Here is a 20,687-nt window from a genome sequence, read left to right as displayed (position 1 = left end):
GTCTAATAAGGTCCCACAGTTAACAGTGCATATCAGAGCAAAAACGAAGCCATGAGGTCGAGGGAATTGTCCGTACAGCTCCAAGACAGGATTGTGTCGAGGCACAGATCTGGGGAAGGGTACCAAAACATTTCTGCAGCACTGAAGGTCCTCAAGAACACAATGGCCTCCATCATTCCTAAATGGAAGAAGTTTGGAACCACCAAGACTCTTCCTAGAGCTGGCCGCCCGGCCAAACTGAGCAATCGGGGGAGAAGGGCCTTGGTCAGGGAGGTGACCAAGAACCCGATGGTCACTCTGACAGAGCTCGAGAGTTCCTCTGTGGAGATGGGAGAACCTTCCAGAAGGACAACCATCTCTGTAGCACTCCACCAATCAGGCCTTTATGGTAGAGTGGCCAGACGGAAGCCACTCCTCAGTAAAAGGCACATGACAGCCCGCTTGGAGTTTGCCAAAAGGCACCTAAAGGACTCTCCTACCATGTGAAACAAGATTCTCTGGTTTGATGAAACCAAGATTGAACTCTTTGACCTGAATGGCAAGCATCACGTCTGGAGGCACCGCTCATCACCTGGCCAATACCATCCCTACGGTGAAGCGTGGTGGCAGCATCATGCTGTGGGGATGTTTTTCAGCGGTAGGGACTGGGAGACTAGTCAGGATCGAGGGAAAGATGAACGAAGCAAAGTACAGAGAGATCCTTGATGAAATCCTGCTCCAGAGTGCTCAGGACCTCAGACTGGGGCGAAGGTTCACCTTCCAACAGGACAACGACCCTAAGCACACAGCCAAGACAACGCAGGAGTGGCTTCGGGACAAGTCTCTAAATGTCCTTGATTGGCCTAGCCAGAGGCCGGACTTGAACCCAATCGAACATCTCTGGAGAGACCTGAAAATAGCTGCGCAACAATTTCTAAAAACCTGTTTTTGCTTTGTCATTATGGGGTAATGTGTGTAGATTGATGAGGGGGGAAAAAACAATTTAATCAATTTTAGAATAAGGCTGTAACGTAACAAAATGTGGAAAAAGTCAAGGGGTCTAAATACTATCTGAATGCACTGTACATTTAAGTAATTTGCTTTTTTATTTTATTTTACTGGGCTGATGGTGCCTGCTTGGAGAGAGGCGTTGTGCAGTGAGGTTTGACTGATTGTCAGTCTCATTAGAGGGAGAGAGCAGCAGACTGAGGGTCCGCATCTCAACATCCCTCCGCTCTCCCTTTCCTCCACTGACACTGACCAAAAAGGGACACCGTCTTCCAGCTGATGGGGGAAACTTGAGCCTCATCCACAAATCAATGTTGTTACTCCTATGAACAGAGAAGGTGAAATATTCCTCGATATTAAAAAAGACCCCAAGCCGCTAATAATAACAACAACGCAAGCCTATAAATAATAATAATAATAATAATAATAATAATATAATAATAATATGATAGATACACTTTCCTACTCATTTGTTACTGCTGCACGGCTTGTTGTGGCGCTAAGTGGAAATAGGAAGAACGTGCATTTTATAGCATATAAAAGTGTTGAATACAAAGTGTTGACTGCTGAGTAAGAACTTAACTCATAAAAACAGCAACTCTTTGCTGTATTCGTTGACAGTCTCTCTCTAGTCATGGTTTTAAACATTTTCAAATCTCACAGTATCAACTTTGCTGTAGCTTTCTTTTATGCCGGCTACGTTACTGCAGACATGGTAAACTGAGTAGGCTTATAGTGCACTTGATTTGCTCTTTGGGCCTGCCGGGAAGGCAGAGTTTGTAACTTCAGACACATGAAATGGTTCAAAATGGCAACAGTTTGCCTACCCGGCGCGCAGGGCAGCTGAATCGGGTGCACCTACCGCCAACAGCCTGAAAAAATAAAGAAATAATAAACAAGGCTTTATCGTTGGGTTTGTTAGAAATGTTTGGCGATCGACTAGGAATGCCTTGGAGATCGACCAGTCGATCGCGATTGACCGGTTGGTGACCACTGCTCTAGAAAGTTGAGTGAAGTTCAATCTCGTGGTTTCTCTCTGTGGGCTGATGTTTCTGCACTGCAGTCCCAGGGAGCTGCATGACAGTCTCGGCGCTACTGTGCACACGCGCAGTTCAGATGGAACATTGGTGGCCAGTAATAAACTGGTCCTGAACATTTCTAAAACTAAGAGCATTGTATTTGGTACAAATCATTACCTAAGTTCTAGACCTCAGCTGAATCTGGTAATGATTGGTGTGGCTGTTGAACAAGTTGAGGAGACTAACATGCTTGGTGTTACCTTAGATTGTAAACTGTCATGATCAAAACATATAGATTCAATGTCTGTAAAGATGGGGAGAGGTCTGTCCATAATAAAGATGCTGTTTTTTTGACACCACACTCCACACAGCAAGTCCTGCAGGCTCTAGGTTGATCTTATCTTGACTATTGTCCAGTCATATGGTCAAGTGCTGCAAAGAAAGACCTAGTTAAGCTGCAGCTTAGCCCTCTTCATTGTAATCAGAGGGCTAATATTAATACTATGCATGCCAGTCTCTCTTGGCTAAGAGTTGAGGAAAGACTGACTGCGTCACTTCTTGTTTTTATAAGAAACAATGTGTTGGAAATTCCAAATAGTTTGCACTTACCCCACCAGACATGCCACCAGGGGTCTTTTCACAGTCCCCAGGTCCAGAACAAATTAAAGGAAACATACAGTATTATACAGAGCCATGAGTGCATGGAACTCCCTTTCATCTTATACAGTATAGCGCAAGTGAACATCAAATCTGGTTTCAAAAAACAAATTAAGCAAAACCTCACTGCACAACGCCTCTCTCCAATGTGACCTACTTGTGTGTATGTACTGACATGTATGTGTAACTGATGGATACACACACACACACACACACACACACACACACACACACACTACATGTTAATGTTTTTAAATTGATGTAAATTGTGAAGTAATTTGTCTGTTATGTCTTTTTCGTTATGTGTCGGACCCCAGTAAGACTAGCTGTTGCCATTGGCATCGGCTAATGGGGATCCTAATAAATAAAATAAATCTAGTAGACCATAGACTAGTACAGGGTTTTCCAAACCTCTCCCATAGTACCCCCACTTATTTGATCTATTCCAGTACAAACACACCTGATTCTACTAATCAAGGGCTTGATGATTGATTTGTTGAGGGCAATTCCACGGTAACGTTAACCAGGTTTCCATCCAACATTTTTATGCGAGTAAAGTACATGTCGGATAAAAAATTTAATGACAGGCCTGATGGAAACAGAACATTCTTCCGTAAACTTTCCAAAAGTTGACAAAACTAAATACGCTAGACAAGGTGGTTGTCAGTAGCTGAGTGTAGATGCGGTGAGGAAATCAAGCGCAGGAAATGGAGGGTGAAATGGGCGACCCCCATCCGGGACGTCCACGGGTGGCGAGCAGGGTGTCCAACCGAATGGCCATGTCGACTAGTTGGTCAAACGTCAACATGGTATCCCTGCACGCCAACTCTCTTTGGACGTCCTCCCGGAGGCTACAACGGAAGTGGTCTATGAGGGCCCGCTCATTCCACCCTGCATCTGCCGCTAGAGTCCGGAACTCCAGGGCAAAATCCTGTGCGCTCCTCATCCCCTGTCGGAGGAAGAACAGACGCTCCCCCGCCGCCTTCCCTTCTGGTGGATGGTCGAACACGGCCCGGAAGCGGCGGGAGAACTCCGCATAGGTGATGGTAGCGGCGTCCATTCTCCTCCATTCGGCGTTGGCCCACTCCAACGCCTTGCCGGTGAGACAGGAGATGAGGGCGGAGACGCTCTCGTGTCCTGAGGGCGCCGGGTGTACGGTGGCGAGGTAGAGCTCCACCTGTAGCAGGAACCCTTGACACCCGGCAGCGGAGCTGTCGTACGCCCTCGGGAGAGAGAGCCGAATCCCACTGGGTTCCGGAATGTGGACAGGAGGACTGACCGATGGGGATGGTCCGGTAGGTGGGGGCGTGGGTACCCCACTGCTTTCCCATTGGTGGAGAGTGTTCATCACCCGATCCAAGGCGTGACCGATCTGGTTAATCCGGTCCTCCTGTCCACGAAGACGGTCCTCCATGACCTCTGTCGGCGCGGGTGCTCCTGCTGACTCCATGATGTGATGTGGTATTCTGTTAGTAGCTGAGTGTAGATGCGGTGAGGAAATCAAGCGCAGGAAACATGGGCGTTCGTCAACAGACTTTAGTTAACAAAATGCAGCACCAAACAGGCGAACAGCCAACCCAACCGGGAGGCAAAATACAAATTACGCACAACACACACAGTGCGTAAAAATGAAGATAGCGCACACAGTGCGGACTCTCGGAAAACAACAAACACGAGAGTAATACAAAAAGAGCAACAGCTTGACAATAAACAATACCACATAGCACCTGCCCCCACACACGAAAACTAAATAGGCAACCAAATCAAACACTAACAAGGGACAGGTGTACAAACAGACAAAACCAAACAAACATGAAACATCGAACGGTGGCAGCTAGTACTCCGGGGACGACGACCGCCGAAGCCTGCCCGAACAAGGAGGAGGAGCAGCCTCGGCCGAAACTGTGACAGTACCCCCCCCTTGACGCGCGGAGCCGTGCGCCGATCCCGGCCTCGGGGACGACCAGGACGACGCGGAGCAGGGCGCGTAGGATGACCCCGATGGAACTCGGTCAGCAGGGACAGGTCTAATATGTCCCTCCTCGGCACCCAGCACCGCTCCTCCGGGCCGTACCCCTCCCACTCCACGAGATATTGAGACCCCCATCCGGCGTCTCGAATCAAGGATGGACCTCACAGTGTGCGCCGGAGCCCCCTCGATGTCCAACGGGGCGGAGGAGTCTCTTCTATCTCATAGTCCTGGAGTGGACCAGCTACCACCGGCCTGAGGAGAGACACATGGAACGAGGGGTTAATATTCCTGTAATCAATAGGCAGTTCTAACCTGTAACACACCCTCGTTCAACCTCCTCAGGACTTTGAATGGCCCACAAACCGCCGACCCAGCTTCCGGCAGGGCAGGCGGAGGGGCAGGTTTCTGGTCGAGAGCCAGACTCGATCTCCAGGTGCGTACACAGGCCCCTCACTGCGGTGGAGGTCGGCGCTCGTCTTATGCCGACGGATGGCCCGCTGCAGATGAACGTGGGCAGCGTTCCATGTCTCCTCCGAGCGCCGCACCCACTCATCCACCGCAGGGGCCTCGATCTGGCTCTCGTGCCAAGGTGCCAGAACCGGCTGGTACCCTAACACACACTGGAAAGGGGTTAGTTGGGTGGAGGAGTGGCGGAGAGAGTTCTGTGCCATCTTGGCCCACGGAACGTATCTCGCCCACTCCTCCGGCCGGCCCTGGCAATAAGACCTCAGAAACCTACCCACATCCTGGTTGACACGTTCAACCTGCCCATTACTCTCCGGGTGGTAACCCGAGGTAAGGCTCACCGAAACCCCCAACCGTTCCATAAACGCTCTCCACACTCTGGAGGTGAACTGGGGGCCTCGATCAGACACTATATCCTCGGGTACCCCGTAATGCCGGAAGACATGGGTAAACAGAGCCTCAGCGGTCTGTAGGGCAGTAGGGAGACCCGGCATGGGAAGGAGACGACAGGCCTTCGAGAACCGATCCACAACGACCAGGATGGTAGTATTCCCCCTGTGAGGGGGGAAGGTCTGTAACAAAATCCACCGAGAGGTGGGACCAGGGTCGTTGTGGAACGGGCAGGGGTTGTAGCTTACCCCTGGGCAAATGTCTGGGCGCCTTACACTGGGCACACACCGAACAGGAGGAGACATAAATCCTCACATCCCTGGCTAACGTTGGCCACCAGTACTTAGTGCTAAGGCAGTGAACTGTCCGGCCGATACCTGGATGTCCAGAGGAGGGGGACGTATGAGCCCAATAAATGAGGCGATCGCGTACCTCGAGCGGAACGTACGTCCGACTGGACACTGTGGAGGACTTGGGTCGGTGCGTAACGCCCGCTCGATCTCTGCATCGACCTCCCATACCACCGGTGCAACCAGACAAGACTTTGGTAGTATGGGAGTGGGCTCAACGGACCTCTCCTCCGTGTCATACCGCCGAGACAGGGCATCTGCCTTCCCGTTCTGGGACCCAGGGATGTAAGTGATTTTAAACACAAACCGGGCTAGAAACATAGTCCAGCGGGCCTGGCGAGGATTCAGTCTCCTAGCTGCCCGGATGTATTCCAGGTTACGGTGGTCAGTCAAAATGAGGAAAGGGTGTTGAGCCCCCTCAAGCCAATGCCTCCACACCTTTAGGGCCTGTACCACGGCTAACAGCTCCCTGTCCCCTACGTCATAATTCCGCTCCGCCGGACTGAGCTTCTTAGAATAAAAAGCACAGGGGCGGAGTTTAGGTGGTGTGCCAGACCGTTGTGAAAGAATGGCCCCAATACCGGCCTCGGACGCGTCTATCTCTACCTGGAATGGTAAAGCGGGATCCGGATGCGCCAACACCGGCGCCGAGGTAAACAGGTCCTTCAGTCTCCCAAAAGCCCTGTCCGCCTCAGCTGACCACCGCAAGCGCACCGGACCCCCCTTCAACAGAGACGTTATGGGAGCTGCCACCTGTCCAAAACCCCGGATAAACCTCCGGTAGTAATTCGCAAAACCCAAGAACTGTTGCACCTCTTTCACAGTGGTTGGGGTTTGCCAATCTACACACAGCTGACACCCGGTCAACCTCCATCTTTCACCCCTGACGCAGACAACTGATAACCCAAAAAGGGAGACCGACTTCTGAAAGAACAGACATTTCTCTGCCTTGACATATAGGTCATGCTCCAACAGCCTCCTCAACACTCGGCGCACCAGGGCTACATGCTCTGCTCGGGTAGAACTGTACACCAGAATATCGTCTATGTACACGACTACTCCCTGCACCTGCATGTCCCGGAAAATCTCATCGACGAAGGATTGGAAGACTGAGGGAGCATTCATTAACCCATATGGCATGACGAGATACTCGTAATGACCGAGGTCGTGCAACGCTGTCTTCCATTCATCGCCCTCTCTAATGCGCACTCAAGTTATATGCGCTCCTGAGATCCAATTTGTGAAGAACTGAGCACCGTGTAATGATTCCGTCATAGTCGCAATCAGAGGAAGTGGATAGCTGTACTTCATCGTAATCTGATTGAGACCGCGGTAATCAATACACGGGCGCAGACCTCCATCCTTTTTCTTCACAAAAAGAAGCTCGAGGAAGCGGGTGAAGTGGAGGCCCGTATGTATCCCTGTCTCAGAGACTCGGCGATGTAAGTTTCCATCGCCTTCCTCTCCTCTTGAGACAAGGGATACACATGGCTCAGCGGGAGGGCTGCTCCTAACTGGAGATCTATCGCACAATCCCCCTGTCTATGAGGCGGCAGCTGCGCCGCCCTAGTCTTACTAAACACCAGTGTCAAATCCTCATACTCGGGGGGAATATGCAGTGCAGGCATTAGATTCGGACTTTCCACCGAGGTCGCCCTATGGAAACACCCAGACACAGCCCCTCACACTGAGCAGACCACCCTTTAAGAGCTTTCTCTCGCCACGAAATAGTAGGGTCATGGGTAATCAACCAGGGAAGCCCCAGCACCACCGGATACGCAGGAGAGTCAATCAGATAGAGCTGAATCGTCTCCTCATGACCCCTGCGCCTCCATCTTAAGGGGCGCTGTGACCTCCCTAATCAACCCAGATCCTAACGGACGGCTATCTAGGGCATGTACAGGGAAAGGCTTATCAACGGGAAGGAGAGGAATCTCTAATTCTACACAGAACTGGCGATCTACAAAGTTCCCAGCTGCGCCTGAATCGACTAGCGCCTTATGCTGGGAAAGAGGTGCTACCTGTGGAAAACAAACAGGCAAGGTTATGTGAACGACAGAAAGCTCTGGGTAAGTAGGGCGCCTACTCACCTGGGAGGACTCCCCAATGCGTGGCCTGCCTTCACCTCCACCGGGGGACCTTCCCCAACACCTAGCCGCGGTGTGCCCTCCACGGCCACAGTTGGTGCAGGGGACGGCCCCCTCGGGTTCCTACTCCTCCTTTCTCTAGCGCCAGCACCTCCGAGCTCCATAGGGCTCGGCTCGGAGGTGCTGGAGGGTGAAATGGGCGACCCCCATCCGGGACGCCCACGGGTGGCGAGCAGGGTGTCCAACCCGAATGGCCATGTCGACTAGTTGGTCAAACGTCAACATGGTATCCCTGCACGCCAACTCTCTTTGGACGTCCTCCCGGAGGCTACAACGGAAGTGGTCTATGAGGGCCCGCTCATTCCACCCCTGCATCTGCCGCTAGAGTCCGAACTCCAGGGCAAAATCCTGTGCGCTCCTCATCCCCTGTCGGAGGAAGAACAGACGCTCCCCCGCCGCCTTCCCTTCTGGTGGATGGTCGAACACGGCCCGGAAGCGGCGGGAGAACTCCGCATAGGTGATGGTAGCGGCGTCCATTCTCCTCCATTCGGCGTTGGCCCACTCCAACGCCTTGCCGGTGAGACAGGAGATGAGGGCGGAGACGCCTCGTGTCCCGAGGGCGCCGGGTGTACGGTGGCGAGGTAGAGCTCCACCTGTAGCAGGAACCCTTGACACCCGGCAGCGGAGCCGTCGTACGCCCTCGGGAGCGAGAGCCGAATCCCACTGGGTTCCGGAATGTGGACAGGAGGACTGACCGATGGGGATGGTCCGGTAGGTGGGGGCGTGGGTACCCCGCTGCTTTCCCATCGGTGGAGAGTGTTCATCACCCGATCCAAGGCGTGACCGATCTGGTTAATCCGGTCCTCCTGTCCACGAAGACGGTCCTCCATGACCTCTGTCGGCGCGGGGTGCTCCTGCTGACTCCATGATGTGATGTGGTATTCTGTCAGTAGCTGAGTGTAGATGCGGTGAGGAAATCAAGCGCAGGAAACACGGGCGTTCGTCAACAGACTTTAGTTAACAAAATGCAGCACCAAACAGGCGAACAGCCAACCCAACCGGGAGGCAAAATACAAATTACGCACAACACACACAGTGCGTAAAATGAAGATAGCGCACACAGTGCGGACTCTCGGAAAACAACAAACACGAGAGTAATACAAAAAGAGCAACAGCTTGACAATAAACAATACCACATAACACCTGCCCCCACACACGAAAACTAAATAGGCAACCAAATCAAACACTAACAAGGGACAGGTGTACAAACAGACAAAACCAAACAAACATGAAACATCGAACGGTGGCAGCTAGTACTCCGGGGACGACGACCGCCGAAGCCTGCCCGAACAAGGAGGAGGAGCAGCCTAGGCCGAATCCGTGACAGTGGTAGACAAGGTGGGATGTTTTTTTGTCTGTAAAATTAATTGTGCGAGAAATGTTGGTGGAAACACTTTTACGTGCAAATATTGATATAATAACCATCATATCGAAGTAAACTTGGAGTCACTCAATGACATGTTGTGTGGTCCTAGGGCTGTTGCGTGACCGTATTACCGCCATTCTGGCGGTCACGAGTCATGAAGGCAGTCAAATTCCACATGACCGTTTAGTCACAGTAATTAGGCTTAAGCAGCATCAGAGCTTGGAGATGGTCATTAGTAGCCTACCAAACTTGCTAACTGCCTGGTACTCAGCACTCTATTGTCCCTCTAATCACTCTGACATCAACGCAAATATGATCGAAAATCTAATCAAACACTTCATGAGAGCCCATGAGCTCAGGTTGCGCAACATTTCTATAGGCTATGCAATTGCGCGAGAAAAAAGAGGGATGGCTTCTATTAAAAAGAGGAGGATCCCATCAGCTTTCTATAGGCTAGGCCTACTATATTTATTTCTCAACTTTCCTTATGTTAAGCATATTGCTTATCTTTACAACAGGAGTATAGCCTACCTGGCTGGCATGAAAATGAATCATGGGAAAAGCGTCCATTCGCTATTTAAGTGCATAGATGACATGGATTTTTTCCCCTGCCCCTGTTTCTAGACAGATGCATGATAATGGTCCATTCTAAATCAAAACAAATGTATTATTTAGTATATGTAAAGACAAGATTAAATCAAGAATAGTCTGATGGGTGACTATTAGCCTATCACATATGAATTATATATTTTCACTTGTGAATGATGCCTAGTTTAAGGCAAGAAACAATGCCTTTTTTTTGTTGACTTTTTTCTAATCATAGTCAAACACCTCATGTAGCCTTGTTATGTTTTGATAAGGTTTGTATCACAACTAAAGTGGCCAAATAACTTCTTAAAATTAAGCACATTAATCCACTTTGCAAGGGGTGTAGAGCCTAACTGGCATACATAAGCAGCGGGTGAGTTTCCAGTTTGGGGAAGACCATTTTCACCATAAAAATGCACCTTTATAAAAAAGGCATTACATGCATAATCGCATTTGCGGTCACTTTTGATAATGGTGTTTTCCCGCTAATGGAACATTTGCACTTATAGCCTACTGCTGTGTGCGCATTGCTGCACTTATTATGTGAAGAATTAGCCTAATAGTTTATCAACATTTTAAGCTTAACGTTCTAATCTGTTGCGTCAGCCACATTGCGTAAAACCGTTTTTTTGATGCTAGTGGTTGTATTAATTTGAGGTCTTTTGCATCCCACAGCTGTCCCAGACTATGTTTGGAATATTTCTTTCTCGCACAGAATAGGTCAAATGTTGTACTATGGGGGATAGTAGATTGAAATAGGCTAGTGCTTTTGCTGTTCGTTAGGCCTACTCATCTTATTGGCTGACAAAAGTAAATGTGGACTGTTCTTCCAATATCTTCAATATGCACCTCGGAATTGGAAAAGGATGCGTGCAGTTGCATCCCTGATGTGTCTATCTTCACTTGTAGCCTGTGAGAAAGACCCGATCACATGATGGAGAGCCATGTGAGTGAGAGGAGCTTCAGAGCGCGCAGCACTCAGGGAGAAGGGCACAACGCAGCACTTGGGGGATGCCACCGGGAAATTCAAGGCATTATCAAGTCCTTGTCAAATGATGAATGAGAGACTGATGAAGTGTGTACAGCCTGCGCAAAAAAACAAAGCAGAGCTGATGCGTTTCAAGCAATTTTTTTCAAATCATCATTAGAGTCGCATCATGCAGCCTTACAATGTATTAAAAATCTAAACATATAGCCCAACGTTTGTAGAACAGCTAAAGTTAAATTAATAACTCTAAATTAAGCATATAGGAGTACCTATTTCTTTGTTAATCGCTCAACACAGAATAGCCGCATGTGCGCACTCGTTTGGAGAAAATATCCTTTCTATTTCATTCAGCTTTGTTCAATTGTATTCTTCATACTATAAAATAATGCCATGGAATTCTAAGCAAATCTTGTCTGCTAAATGAACTAGTGTAGCCCACAGCCATTTGGCATAGCCAGATCAGGACCTAACATAAGAGTATGCTATTCTGTTCTTCTGAAATAGACTACATTTTCTTCATATCATGCTTCTTTAGACTTGTCTAAAATAATTAATGGATTTATTGTGAAGGTGTAGGCTATATTACATGGATTTGTTCGACTTTTTTAAATGTAGATGTTCCAAAGGTCTGAATCAGTGGCTTGTAGGCTATGTGTGGAAGCCAGAAGATGCTAAATTTGTTTATGTTAATTAACGGTCAATTACCGTGAGACCTAAAGTTATTTGCTTGACAATCACCGGCTGACGTAATTTCATGACTGCCACAGCCCTATGTGGTCCTCCCACTATGACTCCTCAGGAAAGCATGCAGTTTATTAGGCTACAGATGAAATAAGTTATGATGAACTTCACAGGGTGGTGAAAGTGCAAGGTGATGAGCTTGATGCTCCTTTCCACTAAATATCGAGGGTCTTATTCTGGTGGCATGATCATTGATGCTTGGATGCCTTTTGACAAATAAAAAGAATCTCACTCTTTTGTCCATAATAATCTCATCATGTAGGCTATGTGTGCGCTCTAGCCAAGAGTGCACAGATACAGTACTGTGTCTGCATGCTGTTGTCTAGAGCACATGTGCCAATACCAGAGTGGGCACACTCGCAATGCAACATTTTTAGTGATAAACCCATCAGTTGAGTTAAAAATGCGATGGAAACCCATTTAACTTTTTATTCAGTACATGGGAATTTAACCGCAAAATGTTTTTTTATGTGCACTACATCATCACACACAGCCTTTTATCTGCAACAAGTCAATTTTTTATGTGACCCCTTTTTAAAAAACACTCTGTTAAATATCTACTTAAATGTCACATATGATCAATCAATCAATCAAATGTATTTATAAATTCCTTTTTACATCAGCAGATGTCACAAAGTGCTATACAGAAACCCAGCCTAAAACCCCAAACAGCAAGCAATGCAGATGTAGAAGCACGGTGGCTAGGAAAAACTCCCTGGAAAGGCAGGAACCTAGGAAGAAACCTAGAAAGGAACCAGGCTCTGAGGGGTGGCCAGTCCTCTTCTGGCTGTGCCGGGTGGGGATTATAAGAGTACATGGCCATTTAAGGCCAGATTGTTCTTCAAGATGTTCAAATGTTCATAGATGACCAGCAGGGTCAAATAATAATCAGTGGTTGTAGAGGGTGCAACAGGTCAGTACCTCAGGAGTAAATGTCAGTTAGCTTTAAATATCTAAGCATTCAGAAGGTCGAGACAGCAGGTGCGGTAGAGAGAGAGAGAGAGAGGGAGAGAGTCGAAAACAGCAGGTCCGGGACAAGGTAGCACGTCCGGTGAACAGGTCAGGGTTCCCTAGCCACAGGCAGAACAGTTGAAACTGGAGCAGCAGCACGACCAGGTGGACTGGGGACAGCCAGGAGTCATCAGGCCAGGTAGTCCTGAGGCATGATCCTAGGGCTCAGGTCCTCCGGGAGGGGATGGAGAGAGAGAGAATTAGGGAGCATAATTAAATTCACACAGGAAACCAGATAAGACAGAATAATTACACCCGACATAACAGACTGACCCTAGCCCCCCTGTCACGGATACTGCCGAGACTGCTCCTCCTCCTGGTTCGGGCAGGCTTCGGCGTTCGCCGTCCCCGGAGTACTAGCTGCCACCGCTCTATGTTTCGTAGTGTGATTGCTTTTGTCTGTCTTTTACACCTGTGTCCATTTGTGTGTTGATTACTTGTCTTATAAGTTCCTTGTTTTGCATTAGTCTGATTGTGTGTTGTTATTTTCTGCCTGTCGTGCAGAGCTGCGTGTCTGCACTGTCTATGTTTGGGATTATTGTTTACGCGTGTTTGCGTAATTGCCTCGCCTCCGTCTGTTTTCGAGGTCGTGTTTTGTTTGTTGCTCTTTGGACTATTAAAGTCTTTTTGGACGTATCCTCTGTGTCCTGCGCCTGACTCCTCCACCACATCCACATCGGAACTACTGACAGAACAACACACCTAACTATGGAGTCAGCAGGAACAGCGGCGGCACCCGAATCCCTGGAAGACCGGATCAGCTACCAAGACACCATGATCCGGCAACTTGGGGCCGCCATGGACGAGGTGTCCAACACTCTGCGCCGGTTGGTGACTCGAGAGGTGCCCACGCACTCTTACACCATCCCATCACCAACGGCCAGTCCTCCTCTCAGCACCGGAACCCAGTGGCATTCGGCTCTCGCTCCCGAGGGCATATGACGGTTCTGCAGCCGGGTGTCAGGGATTCCTCCTGCAGGTGGAACTCTACCTGGCCACCATACACCCGGCGCGCCTCGGGATACGAGAGCGTCTCCGCCCTCATCTCCTGTCTATCCGGCAAGGCGTTGGAGTGGGCCAACGCCGAATGGAGGGGAATAGACGCCGCTACCATCACCTACGCGGAGTTCTCCCGCCGCTTCAGGGCTGTCTTCGATCATCCACCTGAGGGGAAAGCGGCGGGAGAGCGTCTGTTCCACCTCCGACAGGGGAAGAGGAGCGCACAGGAGTTCGCACTGGAGTTCCGGACGCTAGCGGCGGATGCGGGGTGGAATGAGAGGGCCCTCATCGACCACTACCGGTGTAGCCTACGAGAGGACGTTCGTCGTGAGCTGGCCTGCAGGGACACCAACCTGTCGTTCGACCAGTTGGTGGACATTTCCATCCGTCTAGACACCCTGCTGGCTACCCGCGGACGTCCCGAGTGGGGGGTCGCCCATTCCACCCTCCAGCACCTCCGAGCCGATTCCCATGGAGCTCGGGGTGCTGGCGCCTAGAGAGAGGAGGAGAGAGAACCCGAGGGGGGCCATCCCCTGCACCAACTGTGGTCGTGGAGGACACACCGCGGCCCGGTGCTGGGGAGGGTCTCCTGGGAGAGGGGACAACAGGTCACGCACTGGGGAGTCATTTCAGGTGAGTAGGCGCCCCACTTACCCAGAGCTTTCTGTTGGTCACATGAGTATTCCTGTGAGATTTCCACAGGTGGCACCTCATTCCCAGCATAAGGCACTAGTAGATTTAGGCGCAGCTGGGAACTTTATTGATCGGGCATTTTGTTGTAGGTTAGGAATTCCCCTTCGGCCGGTAGAAGCTCCATTTCCTGTCCACGCCTTAGACAGCCGGCCGTTGGGGTCGGGCCTGATCAGGGGAGGTCACAGCACCACTGACGATGACGACGCAGGGGGTCATGAGGAGATCATTCAGTTTTATCTGATTGACTCTCCTGCGTACCCCGTGGTGTTGGGGGCTTCCCTGGTTAAGCACCCATGATCCTACCATTGGCGTGGCAACAGAGGGCTCTTATGGAGTGGTCTGCCCAGTGTGTAGGGAGATGTCTAGGTGTTTCCGTAGGGGCGACCTCGGTAGAGAGTCCGAACCAAGTGCTCCCGCACTGCGCATTCCCCCTGAGAATGAGGACTTAGCACTTGTGTTCAGCAAATCGAGGGCAACACGGCTACCTCCTCATAGACAGGGGGACTGTGCGATAAATCTCCAAACAGGAGCGGCTCTTCCACGGAGTCGTGTGTATCCCCCTGTCTCAAGAGGAGACAGCGGCTATGGAGACTTACATAGCCGAGTCCTTGGCACAGGGATACATACGGTCCTCCACATCCCCGGTTTCCTCGAGTTTCTTCTTTGTGAAGAAGAAGGACGGGGGATTGCGCCTGTATTGATTACCGTAGTCTCAATCAGATCACAGTTAAGTACAGTTACCCACTTCCACTGATTGCGACTATGACGGAATCGTTACCTGGAGCGCAGTTCTTCACAAAGTTGGATCTCAGGAGCGCGTATAATCTGGTGCGCATTAGGAGGGGGGATGAATGGAAAACAGCATTTAGCACCACCTCGGGTCATTACGAGTATCTCGTCATGCCATACGGGTTAATGAATGCTCCTTCAGTCTTCATATCCTTTGTTGACGAGATTTTCCGGGACATGCAGGGGCAGGGTGTAGTAGTGTACATCGACGACATCCTAGTGTACTCTTCTACACGAGCCGAGCATGTAGCCCTGGTGCGCCGAGTGTTGAGAAGACTGTTGGAGCATGACTTGTATGTCAAGGCAGAGAAATGCCTGTTCTTCCAGGAGTCCGTCTCCTTTTTGGGTTATCGGTTGTCCGCGTCTGGTGTGGAGATAGAGGTAGACCGTGTATCGGCCGTGCGTAATTGGCAAACTCCAACCACTGTAAAAGAGGTGCAGCAGTTCTTTGGTTTTGCTAATTACTACCGGAGGTTTATTCGGGGTTTTGGACAAGTTGCAGCTCCCATTACATCCCTGCTAAAGGGGGGTCCGGTTCGTTTGCAGTGGTCGGCTGAGGCGGACAGGGCATTTGTCAAACTGAAGAACCTGTTCACCTCGGCCCCGGTGCTGGCGCAGCCGGATCCCTCTTTACCATTCCAAGTAGAGGTAGACGCGTCCGAGACCGGTATTGGGGCAGTCCTGTCACAACGGTCCGGCACGCCACCTAAACTCTGCCCCTGTGCGTTCTACTCCAAGAAGCTCAGCTCGGCGGAGCGCAACTATGACGTTGGGGACAGGGAGCTGTTAGCCGTAGTCCAGGCCCTAAAGGTGTGGAGGCATTGGCTTGAGGGGGCTCAACACCCTTTCCTCATTCTGACTGATCACCGTAACCTGGAGTACATCCGGGCAGCTAGGAGATTGAACCCTCGTCAGGCTAGGTGGAACATGTTCCTAACCCGGTTTGTTTTTAAGATCACATACATCCCAGGGTCCCAGAATGGTAAGGCAGACGCCCTGTCCCGGCGGTATGACACAGAGGAGAGGTCCAACGAGCCTACTTCCATACTGCCGGAGTCTTGTTTGGTGGCTCCGGTGGTATGGGAGATCGATGCGGAAATCGAGCGGGCACTGCGTACCGACCCTACTCCCCCCGAGTGTCCTGTGGGGCGGACGTACGTTCCGCTCGAGGTTCGTGATCGTCTTATTTATTGGGCTCATACATCACCCTCCTCTGGACATCCAGGTATTGGCATGAACCGTGCACTGTCTTAGCATGAAATACTGGTGGCCAACGTTAGCTAAGGATGTGAGGGTTTATGTCTCCTCCTGCTCGGTGTGTGCCCAGTGTAAGGCGCCTAGACATTTGCCCAGGGGTAAGTTACATCCCCTGCCCGTTCCACAACGACCATGGTCCCACCTATCGGTGGATTTTGTAACTGACCTACCCCCCTCCCAGGGGAATACCACCATTTTGGTCGTTGTGGATCGGTTTTCCAAGGCCTGTCGTCTCCTTCCAATGCCGGGTCTCCCTACTGCCCTACAAACCGCTGAGGCCCTATTTACCCATGTGTTCCGGCACTATGGGGTCCCCGAGGATATTGTGTCTGACCGAGGTCCCCAGTTCACCTCCAGAGTTTGGGGGGCGTTCATGGAACGATTGGGGGTCTCCGTAAGCCTTACCTCGGGGTACCACCCAGAGAGCAATGGGCAGGTGGAACGTGTCAACCAGGATGTGGGTAGGTTTTTGAGGTCCTATTGCCGGGACCGGCCGGAGGAGTGGTCTAGGTTCATCCCCAGGGCAGAGATGGCCCAGAACTCTCTCCGCCACTCCTCCACCAATTTAACACCTTTCCAGTGTGTTTTAGGTTATCAGCCGGTCCTGGCACCATGGCACGAGAGCCAGATCGAGGCCCCTGCGGTGGACGAGTGGATTCGGCGCTCGGAGGAGACGTGGGACGCTGCCCATGTCCATCTGCAGCGTGCCATCCATCAACAAAAGGCGAGCGCCGATCGCCACCGCAGTGAGGGACCGTGTACGCACCGGAGATCGAGTCTGGCTCTCGACTCGAAACCTGCACCCTCCGCCTGCCCTGCCGGGAAGCTGGGTCGGCGGTTTGTGGGGCCCTTCAAAGTCCTGAGAAGATTGAACGAGGTGTGTTACAGGTTACAACTGCCTATATAGTACAAAAATATTAACCCCTCGTTCCATGTGTCTCTTCTCAGGCCGGTGGTAGCTGGCCCACTCCAAGAAGATGAGATAGGAGAGACCCCTCCGCCCCCTTTGGACATCGAGGGGGCCCCGGCGTACAGGGTCCGGACCATCTTGGACTCGAGGCGCCGGATGAGTGGTCTCCAGTATCTCGTGGAGTGGGAGGGGTACGGTCCGGAGGAACGGTGCTGGGTGCCCAGGAGGGACATCCTCGATCCAACCCTCCTGACTGAGTTCCACCGTGGGCATCCCACGCGCCCGGGTCCGCGTCCCTCCTGGCCGTCCCCCGAGGCCGGGTCGGCGCACGGCTGGAGCCGCGCGTCAAGGGGGGGGGTACTGTCACGGATTCTGCCGAGACTGCTCCTCCTCCTGGTTCGGGCAGGCTTCGGCGTTCGCCGTCCCCGGAGTACTAGCTGCCACCGCTCTATGTTTCGTAGTGTGATTGCTTTTGTCTGTCTTTTACACCTGTGTCCATTTGTGTGTTGATTACTTGTCTTATAAGTTCCTTGTTTTGCATTAGTCTGATTGTGTGTTGTTATTTTCTGCCTGTCGTGCAGAGCTGCGTGTCTGCACTCTGTCTATGTTTGGGATTATTGTTTACGCGTGTTTGCGTAATTGCCTCGCCTCCGTCTGTTTTCGAGGTCGTGTTTTGTTTGTTGCTCTTTGGACTATTAAAGTCTTTTTGGACGTATCCTCTGTGTCCAGCGCCTGACTCCTCCACCACATCCACATCGGAACTACTGACACCCCCGGCACATGGACTATTGCAGCATAGATACTGGAGACTGAGACAGGGGTGGGTCAGAGGACACTGTGGCCCCGTCCGACGATACCCCTGGACAGGGCCAACCAGGCAGGATATAACCCCACCCACTTTGCCAAAGCACAGCCCCCACACCACTACAGGGATATCAACAGACCCCCAACTTACTACCCATGCGGTGAAGATCTCCTCCACCACACGAGCATGAGGGGGCGCAAAACCGGACAGGAAGATCACGTCTGTGACTCAACCCACTCAAGTGACGCACCCCTCCTAGGGACGGCATGGAAGAGTACTAGTAAGCCAGTGACTCAGCCCCTGTAAGGGTGTCAGATGCAGAGAATCCCAGTGGAGAGAGGGGAGCTGGCCAGGTAGAGACAGCAAGGGTGGTTTGTCGCTCCAGTGCCTTGCCGTTCACCTTCGCACCCTTGGGCCAGACTACACTCAATCATAGAACCTACTGAAGAGATGAGTCTTCAGTAATGACTTAAAGGTCGAGACCGAGTCTGCGTCTCTCATATGGATAGGCAGACCATTCCATAAAATTGAGCTCTATAGGCGAAAGCCCTGCCTCCAGCTGTTTGCTTAGAAATTCTAGGGACAATAAGGAGGCCTGCGTCTTGTGACCGTAGCGTACGTCTAGGTATGTGGTCCTCTGTAGCTCAATTGGTAGAGCATGGCGCTTGTAACGCCAGGGTAGTGGGTTCGATCCCCGGGACCACCCATACGTAAAAATGTATGCACACATGACTGTAAGTCGCTTTGGAAAAAAGCGTCTGCTAAATGGCATATTATATTATGTATGGCAGGACCAAATCGGAGAGATCGGTAGGAGCAAGCCCATGTAATGCTTTGTAGGTTAGCAGTAAAACCTTGAAATCAGCCCTAGCCTTAACAGGAAGCCAATGTAGAGAAGCTAGCACTGGAGTAATATGATCACATTTTTGGTTCTAGTCAGGATTCTAGCAGCCGTGTTTAGCACTAACTGAAGTTTATTTAGTGCTTTATCTGGGTAGCCGGAGAGTAGAGCATAGCAGTAGTCTAATCTAGAAGAGACAAAATACATTTGTTAGACATTTTAGTCATTTAGCAGCCGCTCTTATCCAGAGCGACTTACAGTTAGTGAGTGCATACATTTTGGTTTCATACTGGCCCCCTGTGGGAATCGAACCCACAACCCTGGCGTTACAAGCACCATGCTCTACCAACTGAGCTACACGGGGCCATGGATTAGCTTTTCTGCATAATTTTTGGACAAAATGTTTCTGATTTTTGCAATGTTACAAAGATGAAAAAAAGCTGTCCTTGAAATATTCTTGATATGTTCGTCAAAAGGGAGATCAGGGTACAGAGTAACGCCGAGGTCCTTCACAGTTTTATTTGAGACGACTGTATAACCATCAAGATTAATTGTCAGATCCAACAGCAGATCTCTTTGTTTCTTGGGACCTAGAACTAGCATCTCTGTTTTGTCCGAGTTTAAAAGTAAAACATTTGCCGCCATCCACTTCCTTATGTCTGAAACACAGGCTTCCAGGGTAGGCAATTTTGGGGCTTCACCATGTTTCATCGAAATGTACAGCTGTGTGTCGTCCGCATAGCAGTGAATGTTGACATTGACATCACCAAGAGGTAGAACATATAGTGAAAACAATAGTGGTCCTAAAACGGAACCTTGAGGAACGCCGAAATTTACAATTGATTTGTCAGAGGACAAACCATCCACAGAGACGAACTGATATCTTTCCGACAGATAAGATCTAAACCAGGCAAGAACTTGTCCACGTAGACCAATTATGGTTTCTAATCTCTCCAAAAGAATGTGGTGATCGATGGTGTCAAAAGCAGCACTAAGGTCTAGGAGCACGAGGACAGATGCAGAGCCTTGATCTGACGCCATTAAAAGGTAATTTACCACCTTCACGAGTGCAGTGATGATGGGGTCTAAAACCAGACTGAAGCATTTCGTATTCATTATTTGTCTTCAGGAAGGCAGTGAGTTGCTATGCAACAGCTTTTTCTAAAATGTTTGAGAGGAATGGGAGATTTGATATAGGCCGATAGATTTTTACATTTTCCGGGTCAAGGTTTGGCTTTTTCAAGAGAGGCTTTATTACTGCCACTTTTAGTGAGTTTGGTACACATCCAGTGCATAGGGAGCCATTTATTATGTTCAACATAGGAGGGCCAAGCACAGGACGTAGCTCTTTCAGTAGTTTAGTTGGAATAGGGTCCAGTATGCAGTTTGACAGTTTAGAAGCCATGACTGTTTTCATGTATGTGTCAAGAGATACAGGATTAAAAAACTTGAGTGTCTCCATTGATCCTAGGTCTTGGCAGTTTTGTGCAGACTCAGGACAGGACAACTGAGCTTTGGAGAAATACGCAGATTCAAAGAGGAGTCCGTAATTTGCTTTCTAATGATCATGATCTTTTCATCAAAGAAGTTCATGAATTTATCACTGCTGAAGTGAAAGCTATCCTCTCTTGTTGAATGCTGCTTTTTAGTTAGCTTTGCGACAGTATCAAAAATAAATGTTGGATTGTTCTTATTCTCCTTTAGGTTGGAAA

General features: G+C 50.2%; 1 protein-coding gene and 1 non-coding gene across 2 annotated transcripts in view; one reads left to right on the top strand and one right to left on the bottom strand.

Moving 5' to 3' along the window:
* The window catches only part of LOC121532944 (PEX5-related protein-like), a 220,362-nt gene that overhangs the window by 133,194 nt on the left and 66,481 nt on the right, over nucleotides 1-20,687 (top strand). The gene's annotated exons all lie outside the window — the stretch shown is intronic.
* Nucleotides 19,266-19,341, bottom strand: trnat-ugu. Its single transcript has one exon. It is a non-coding gene; the product is annotated as a tRNA-Thr (tRNA).

Source organism: Coregonus clupeaformis, chromosome 17, assembly GCF_020615455.1.
Source record: "Coregonus clupeaformis isolate EN_2021a chromosome 17, ASM2061545v1, whole genome shotgun sequence".
NCBI lineage: Eukaryota > Metazoa > Chordata > Actinopteri > Salmoniformes > Salmonidae > Coregonus > Coregonus clupeaformis.
This window is presented reverse-complemented; position numbering and strand designations above follow the sequence as displayed.